Genomic DNA, 8,939 nt, shown 5'->3' with positions numbered 1-8,939 from the left:
TGTGCATTTTTATATGATCTGAAATGTCTGCAGACTGGTGTGAGCAGTGAGGATGAAGAAGTCCACAGCAGCATCCAGGAAATGGTCTAGTGCCATGGATGAGTTGCTCCATCACTCCACCTCTTACTGCCTCATCTGGACCGGATGTTGCTGTGGTCTCTTCATCCTCAGTGACCCCAGAGCCAGTGAGAACATCTAGAGAAAGACCAAAAGACATTGAGGATGTGAGTTTGGTCAAGTTTGTCCTGCTGGTTTCGGTTCATACAACATCAGTCAATGGAGCCTGAGTTTCAGAAGCTTCATGACCAGAAACCAGCAGGACCAACTTGACCAAAATCAACTGTTGTCTTCAGAAAAAACAAACAAAAAAAAAGTGTGGAGGGAGGCGAGTAAATAATGACTGAATTTATATGTTTGGATGAACTAACCCTTTAAACCCCCCAAAAAGAAACTGTATGAAATATATGTATGCATTTATATTATAGTAGTACCTTGAAGAAATAAACTTTAAGAAATAAGCAGCTTTATTGAGCGTTTGTGCCCAAGACACAAAAAAGGATTTACAAAAATCACATTTACATTTATTCATTTGTCAGACACTTTTATCCAAAGTGACTTACAGTGCTCTTATTACAGGGACCCCCAATCCCCCTGCAGCAACCTGGAGTAAAGAGCCTTGCTGAAGGACACACCGGTTGTGACGACTGCGGAAATCGAACCAGCAACCTTCTGCTGACCAGTTCAGTCGTTTTGCCTACTAAACCTCAAAAGTAAAGAAGCTATGACAAAAATTAGCATGTAATTGTAAACATATGAAATGAAATGCTGACAACATGAATTGTAAAATGTTTTACTCTGTATAAATGTTTTACAGGTAGTTGTGCTCATGGAGAGCAGGCACACAAATGTTTGGAGCAGACGGAGCGGCAGCCAGATTGTCCCGCATGTTCTCCTGCTCTTGCTTCAAGATTGTGTGGTTCATGGGCGTCATCATGGTCTTCCTCATCCTCTCTCTGCAATCAGGCAACGACAGCCTCAATGTCCCTTTCTCAACCATGATCAGATTCAGTCTGACTGCAGCAGTGATGGTCGTGATGGACAGCAGAGACAGGTGAAGGTGGACATGGTGGGCAGCTGCAGAACTGGCACAGCTGTGTTGAGATGGCAGTAGGATGTGGATTCACCGCCTGTAAATACATGTTTGTTAGAACAATATGTTTGAATAAAGCTTTGTTTCATGTGTCGATGACTTGTATTTATTTATTGTCATGGTTACTTTTATTTATTCTTTTACTCATTTATTCATGTTTCCTGTTGTCAGTAAATAAAATATAATTGTTTCATTAACTTGTGCATTAATTCATTACTTGACTGAAAATTTAGATGTATTCACCTTGGCTGCATTTGTCTAGTGTGTATTCATGTATAGCTATTGTATATGACAAATCAAAATACATTTTGCTTGTTTTACTATATATATATATATATATAGTATGCTGGGCTAGCAATGCATTCTGGGGTAATCTTAATTTTTAAGTAGTAATACTTACATTTTTTGAGTGTAAAATTAACAGTCTTCTCCAAAGGCGAAGATCTTCTAGCAGCTGATTGACGTCTCCTTTGTGCAGATATTACAAATATGGCAAACCCTGAGGAAAACTGTACTAAGTAGCTTTACTGATGCTATGAGGTGTTAGTGCACCTGTCCATCCTATGTTCTTTTTTTATTATTACTGCAGAACTTATAATTACATACAAACTCAGGGAAAGATAGTAGTATCTTTAACAATGAACAATCATAATGACAAACAGCAGAAAACATAAATATAATGGGTTTGCATACATATGAGATTATATACACAGAAAAAAAGGCACAGTGACAAGGTTAAATATCTTTGAATAATCATAATATTCATATAATCAATTCATCAAAATATTGCATTTGTTGTTGTTGTTTATAAGCCAGAGGGATGAAACAAGAGAGTTATAGAGAGTTTGGGGAAGTCGTGGCCTAATGGTTAGAGAGTCGGACTTGTAACCTAAAGGTTGTGAGTTTGAGTCTCAGGTCCCACAGGAATTGTAGGTGGGGGGAGTGAATGTACAGCGCTCTCTTCCACCTTCAATACCACGACTTGGGTGCCCTTGAGCAAGGCACCGAACCCCCAACTGCTCCCCGGGCGCCGCAGCATAAATGGCTGCCCACTGCTCCGGGTGTGTGTTCACTGCTGTGTGTGTGCACTTTGGATGGGATAAATGCAGAGCACTAATTCCTAGTATGGGTAACCATACTTGGCCACATGTCACGTCATGTCACTTTCAGTTAAATTCAACAACAAAAGAGGAAAACAAAGGAGATTTAAACCGGTTTTGCTTATGAAATGAAAAATGTTTATGAAATGAAAAATGAAAAATGTTGCACATAAAATAAAGAAAGTAGCAACATATTCAAGAGATAATGATTTTGGGTTTTCGTAAGGAAAAATAATATATTTAGGGATTAAACTGTGGGTCATATTAGTAGGGTTACAAATATAAAAATTTAAATCAACCCAAAATGTATTGGTTATATTACAATCACAATAAAAGGACAGCTGTTTCTTCAACAAGACCACACAATGAGGAAATTTCATAAACATCAAAACATCAAAAACATTTTTTTTACTTAATATTAACTAATTGTTTGAACTCTTGCATAAAATCAATGTCAACTTTGCAGTCATACTGGTTTTCTGGATAAACTGCACTCTTGGTCGTGTCACGTTGCTTAACTAGGCTAGCCTCATATGTTATAAATATAAAAACTTTTCTGCAGTATGTTTCTTCTGTGTGCAGTTGCGTAAATAATTTTTTAAAAAACAATTTTAAAATCAGTTGTAGTGGTAGTTGTATTTTATTAGCATGGCTACAGAGATGCTGCTATCAATAATAAATAATAATAATAATATCAGTGCATATACAGTAGTAAAATAACACACACATTAATGCAGGAATAGCCTAATGTTACTCATCCTCCTCTGGATGGTGCTGTGAACCCAGACACGTCGGCGTTTGGCTTTCCATCAAATTTCGGACTTTCACAACAGGTACAAAACAGCGATTGTAGTTATCTCCACCATGGTAGTTATCTCCACCATGTTTTTATTCACGTGAGTGACACGAAAACGTCTTAGGTTACTTATGTAACCATGGTTACAGGATTTTAGAAAAGTGGGCAAAGCATAACGTGCACACTTACCAGCTATGTGGATTTTAGTAAGTGGGCAAAGCATAACGTGCACACTTACCAGCTATTGTGGATTTTAGTAATACCGTTCTAGGGGTTCTCGTGGCAGTTCTGAAAGAGGTGCCCATAGATGGAAATAGCGCATCCCCAAAACGCTATGTCTTGAGAAGTCATCAAGTCAATCTACGGCTATAATGCTGGAGTGGCTAGCAGTAAATCTGTAGCTGAGGGAGCAAACATCCAGCTCTCAATCGAGAGGGAGCTCAACCTACAGCATGTTCCAATGGTGGAACAGCTAGCAGTTATTTAGCTGAGGGAGCAACACACCCAGTTCTCAATTCGAGAAGAGGGCTCGACCTGCAGCATGTTCCAAAGCCGGAACAGCTAGCAATAATTTACTTAGCTGTGGGAGCAACACACCTAGTTCTTATGCTTCAGACACGGGTCACGACGAGGGCGTTCCCCCCCCCCATAGCGACCCCTAGAGGACGCAGTTCGAAGTTCCCATGAAAGGGAAACATCTCGAGTCGCGAGTAATCTAGAGCGAATGATGCGATACTCATATTCGCTTTGCGACTGGTGTGAACACACCATTATGCTGTCTACACTGGATGAGGCGCGACAAATTCCCGACAGTAAACTGCTGCTGCGTTCTATTTATGACGTACTGACACAAATTTCAAATGATTTTCAACGGTCGCTTTGTCGTGTCCAGTGTATACAGACTTTAGCTGTTTTGCGGTGTGGCGCGACACGACAACTGTCGTGTCCAGTGTAGACATGGTGTGAGCCTCAACTGCACGACCTTCACTGTCAGTGTCAGTGTCCAATATAAATTGCTTTTTGCACCAAATGTAATAAAATCAGTATCATTCTCGCTGAAATGTTGGTGATTCCCTAATTAGATGTTTACGTTTGTTGTTCGTTCGGGCAAGTAAAATTCTCTTTCACTTGCCCCTTCATTAATGCCGACAAGCATTAATGTCGAGGTCTGTTACTGTATGTAAAATTCAACCCGCCAGAGTGGCTTGTGGGTGTGGCCGTGTTACCCGCCACAGCTGAAATCCACCGGCATTTGGCGGGTGTTAATGTCAAGCCCTGTATACTATACAGTGTTGGGCAAGTTACTTCCAAAATGTAATACATTATATATTACTAGTTACTGTCTTTTGAAAGTAATTAGTTACATTACAATATTACTGTCTGAATTGTTTTTTCTCTGGTGCTGTTTTGTGGTGTTAGTAAATTCACCACTTAATTTTGAGTTAAAATATGTTGTTGTAACTTGCCTTACTGAGATTGTAACGAGTAATAATATTACCCACATTTTATTAGTAATGCGTTATATTACTGCGTTACAGCAAAAAGTAATATACTACTGTAATATTATTACTTTTGTAATGCGTTACTCCCAAAACTGATACTATATTATATTAGGGTGACCAGACAGGGACAGACCGGTTTTTGGTGTTCTGTCCCCAACTGGAGCTGTCCCCGGAAATGTCCCCATTTTACAGTAAGTTCAAAACAGCCTGCAAATTCACAGCATAAAAGCCAGACTGTCTGCTGATTACCAAAGCAATCATGTAGTGGTCAGTTTTACCAACAGAGGGGGCTGCAAACTACACATTGATTACTTGGTCGCTTGCTACTACTTTAGCCATTAAGAATTTAATCTGGAAGAGAGCAGAACGCTATTATCAATTATCAAGAGAGACATCGCGATCGGTTTCAGGGTAGTTACATTTTAACTAACAAGGAAACATCCTATTCTAGAAGCAATGTTAAAGCCAGTAACAGAAACATCTGAGTCAGAAAATTCTAAGAAACTGTTTCCACCTTCCAGGAATATTGAAAGATCCCAGGAAGGAACTCTCGTTGGGCAGATAGGTCTCAGCCATCTGGCACCACGTAAAAAGCAAGACATTGGCACATGCCTTGTAGCAATGGCACATACACCTCAAGTGGCCAGCCCTACCAAAAGCTGCTTATGGAGGAACTCCAGCACTGGACCAGTCGGGCAGTGGACTAGGTCTTAATAACGCTCTTCACACCACAATGCAAAAAGTCACCACTTCAGACCGTACAATCTCCTAGTAGGGAGCTCTCAGCAACATCAGTTGGGAGACCAAGATCAATGAATGTGCCCCCTCAAGAGTCAAACCCACATCTCCAGTCAGGGATGACAACAGGTTGACTCGATTGAGTTGAACAATTTCACTTCTGGCCTGCTATATTAACTACATCACATGCAGGTGGAGTTAATTAAACAACCCACCTTGGTGATATAAGACACTAAGACACTTGTCCGTGTGGACAGTGATGTGGTAGAACCTTCTGGTCTAGAAGAAAGCACTTCAAACTGAGAAATACATCCCTAATCTCTAGACAATTTATCTGGCCAAAGAAATGACAAGCTTCAGACACTTTCACACCCTGATGTGTTTCCCGGTCCGCTCCTGACATAGCATTGAAGTTCCCACCAAGGGGAGCAACTACTGTGTGCCGTTAAAATGTAAGTTACTCAACATTAACCTTTTGTTGAACAGTTCTACAAAAGCCATTGGCAGTCTATGAGGGAATTTTTAAAGGAGGATGATGTGTAAATTGATACTGATCTAGCTAACAATGCATTGCATCAGGTTTTATTTTTATATATTTGAAGGTAAATGATTAATGCTCCCATAAACAGGTGACATGCCACTGATATCTTAGCATTCTTTATAGGCCTAATTAATGATGCATTATAATCTCTCTGATTACCAATGGGATACTTCAATATAATAAATATAAGAAATCAATAGAACAATCACTTCACCATATACAGACTATGACCATTATAAATGTTTTTACATGAATGGAGAGCCCCATTCAAGCTATATATACTCATCAATTCTATCCTTCACTATGTTAAATTCGTATGACCCTGTCTCATTTTTGTATGCCTTATTTTGCATTTTGTATAGAAGCAAATTACATTACATCACTTGAATAATCTGATAAAGGATAAAAAAGCCAGTTTAGGTGTGAGACGGGAGACATAGATAAACAAGTAAACAGTGTTTCAAGTATGTGGGTATTACAAAGAAAGGGGCAGCACTGTGACATTTCCCACCCAGAGATGAACGGCCATCTCTAATAAGCAATCTGTAGTTCCAAACACACATTCCTTAGAAGAAGAGTAGTCTGAAAAACAGAAAACCTTTTGAAACACAGCTTATAAAAGCGAACCTGTCATGTGTCCTTTGCATCCAGTGCTAACCTCTCTTCACTACTGTGTGTTGTTGTCTAATGGCATAACCCCTGACTGACCGTTATGGTGTGTGGGGACCATGGCATGCGGTCATATTAGTTCATGGGTATCTGGAATGCATTGCACAGCAGTCACTGCTCATGGAGTTTTATTCTTACCAATCCATCAAGCACTAATTTACACTGGGTATGAGTACATAAATATTCTCTCTCTCTTAATGACCCCCACATACATACACAATTTAATTGTTTAAGGAACCAATATTTAATGTGAATGTGAAACCATATGGCCAATGTGTTTAAAGGAGAGACCAACAAATTCAAATCATTAAGCTTTTTTTTTTTTTTTAATTAACAAAATGTGTTGAATTTGCATATACAATAGCCATTGTCAGTCCTGTTCATTAAAAAAAAAAAAAGGTTTTGTGGGCAAACATTTTGAAATGTCTCTGTGTCTGGAGATAAACATGCTGGTCTGTGAAAAGGAGCCCGTCATTTAGCAACAAACAAACCACAAGATTGAGTGCCATATATTTCAAAGAAGACAAATTACTCTACTAAATGGATAGCCATTTAAAAGCAACAACATATACAACAGCCACTCTGTTATCTTAAAGTCATTAATAATATAATATAATATAATATAATATAATATAATATAATATAATATAATATAATATAATATAATATAATATAATATAATATAATATAATATAATATAATATAATATAATATAATATAATATAATATAATATAATATAATATAATATAATATAATATAATATAATATAATATAATATAATATAATATAATATAATATAATATAATATAATATAATATAATATAATATAATATAATATAATATAATATAATCATTTATAATATAATATAATATAATATAATATAATATAATATAATATCTCTCCACTGTTTATTTTCTAATTTCTGCTTTATGCTTACTACTCTGGTTTACTCAATAGTACTTTATTCATTTAGTAATGCTAATATTATTGCCTGTTTTGTGTGATAAATTTTGCGTTGTGCTTTTTGCTTGTGTTTTATTTATAAATCTCTTTGCATTAAATGTAAATGCACTAGCTGGATACACAACACAGGATGATGCAACGACATCTTGTGGCGGTATAATGTATTGCAGATAATTATAGAATTCTATAAATTTGCACTTCATTAAATTAATGCGTGGCAAACTTTTAATCTAACATCAAATGTGTAATTTTGTCGGCAACGAGATATACACATTTCTTTTAGAACCTCCACATTTTTATGACTTTACTTTTTTGTGTCTTTAAATTATGCAATATGAGGAAAGTGCAATTCATACCTCAGGGTCAACATTATGTTTTAAATAAAAAAATACAGGATCAGATTGACATTAATTTCATTAATTGGCAGATGTAAAATATGAGACTGCATGACACAACTAGACAATTGAGACACTAACTAAGCACAGCTTGGCAGCTGGGCACCAAATCAGAGCCAGCTAGAATATTCAAATATCAGTCAGTGTTGAGTTCATTGGAAAATATTTATGTCTCATAGTATAGGAACGGATGTATGCGGTTAGGTTTCTCTTATGCAGAAACGTGGCTGTTTCACTCAGATAAACATCACAAAAAGGGGAAATAAAGATAGAAAAGATGATTGCAACTTCTGTTCCATGCTGTTCTTTCTGCAAGGATTGTGAAATGACACCAAGTAAACGAATTTTAACTTATGCTGGACTGCAGAATAGAAGAAATCATTCACATTGTTGGAAGCCCTTACTTTCAGATGCAAATACTTGAAGTTGGATAAAAAAAAAAAACTGTTTCATATACATGAGCATTAATATATGTATTAATATTAATAGAGTCCTTGATGGAACATTTGTAACCAGGCTTTCAGAACGCAACTCAAAACTGTTTACAGAACAAAATGTTCAAATAACCCACTGGTCCCACGTGTCACCATAGCAACAGCATCCCTCTCAACACCCGATGTTGAGTATGTGTCTCTGGACCTCTGCACTCCCCCAAGCACTCTCATGATCACTTAAAGGGGTCATATGATGTTGCTAAAAAGAACATTATGTTGTGTATTTGGTGTACTGCAATGTGTTTATGCGTTTTAAGGTTAAAAAAACACATTATTTTCCACATAATGTACATTATTGTTGCTCCTCTATGCCCTGCCTTTCTGAAACGCGTCGATTTTTACAAAGCTCATCGGTCTGAAAAGCGAGGTGTGCTCTGATTAGCCAGCTATCCAGTACGTTGTGATTGGTTGAATTCCTCAAGCGTGTGATGGAAATGTTACACCCCTTACCATACTGTGATGCCGTGTCCTGGCGTGATGAGACAACGATGAGATGAGATGAGATGAGATGAGATTTGTTGCATCCAGTGGGGACATAATTACTGATTATAATGAGTTATACTGTCTTTTTACGTGTTCCCTATCACGC

Source organism: Sinocyclocheilus rhinocerous, unplaced genomic scaffold (genome assembly GCF_001515625.1).
Source record: "Sinocyclocheilus rhinocerous isolate Xijiao unplaced genomic scaffold, SAMN03320098_v1.1 scaffold1020, whole genome shotgun sequence".
NCBI lineage: Eukaryota > Metazoa > Chordata > Actinopteri > Cypriniformes > Cyprinidae > Sinocyclocheilus > Sinocyclocheilus rhinocerous.
This window is presented reverse-complemented; position numbering follows the sequence as displayed.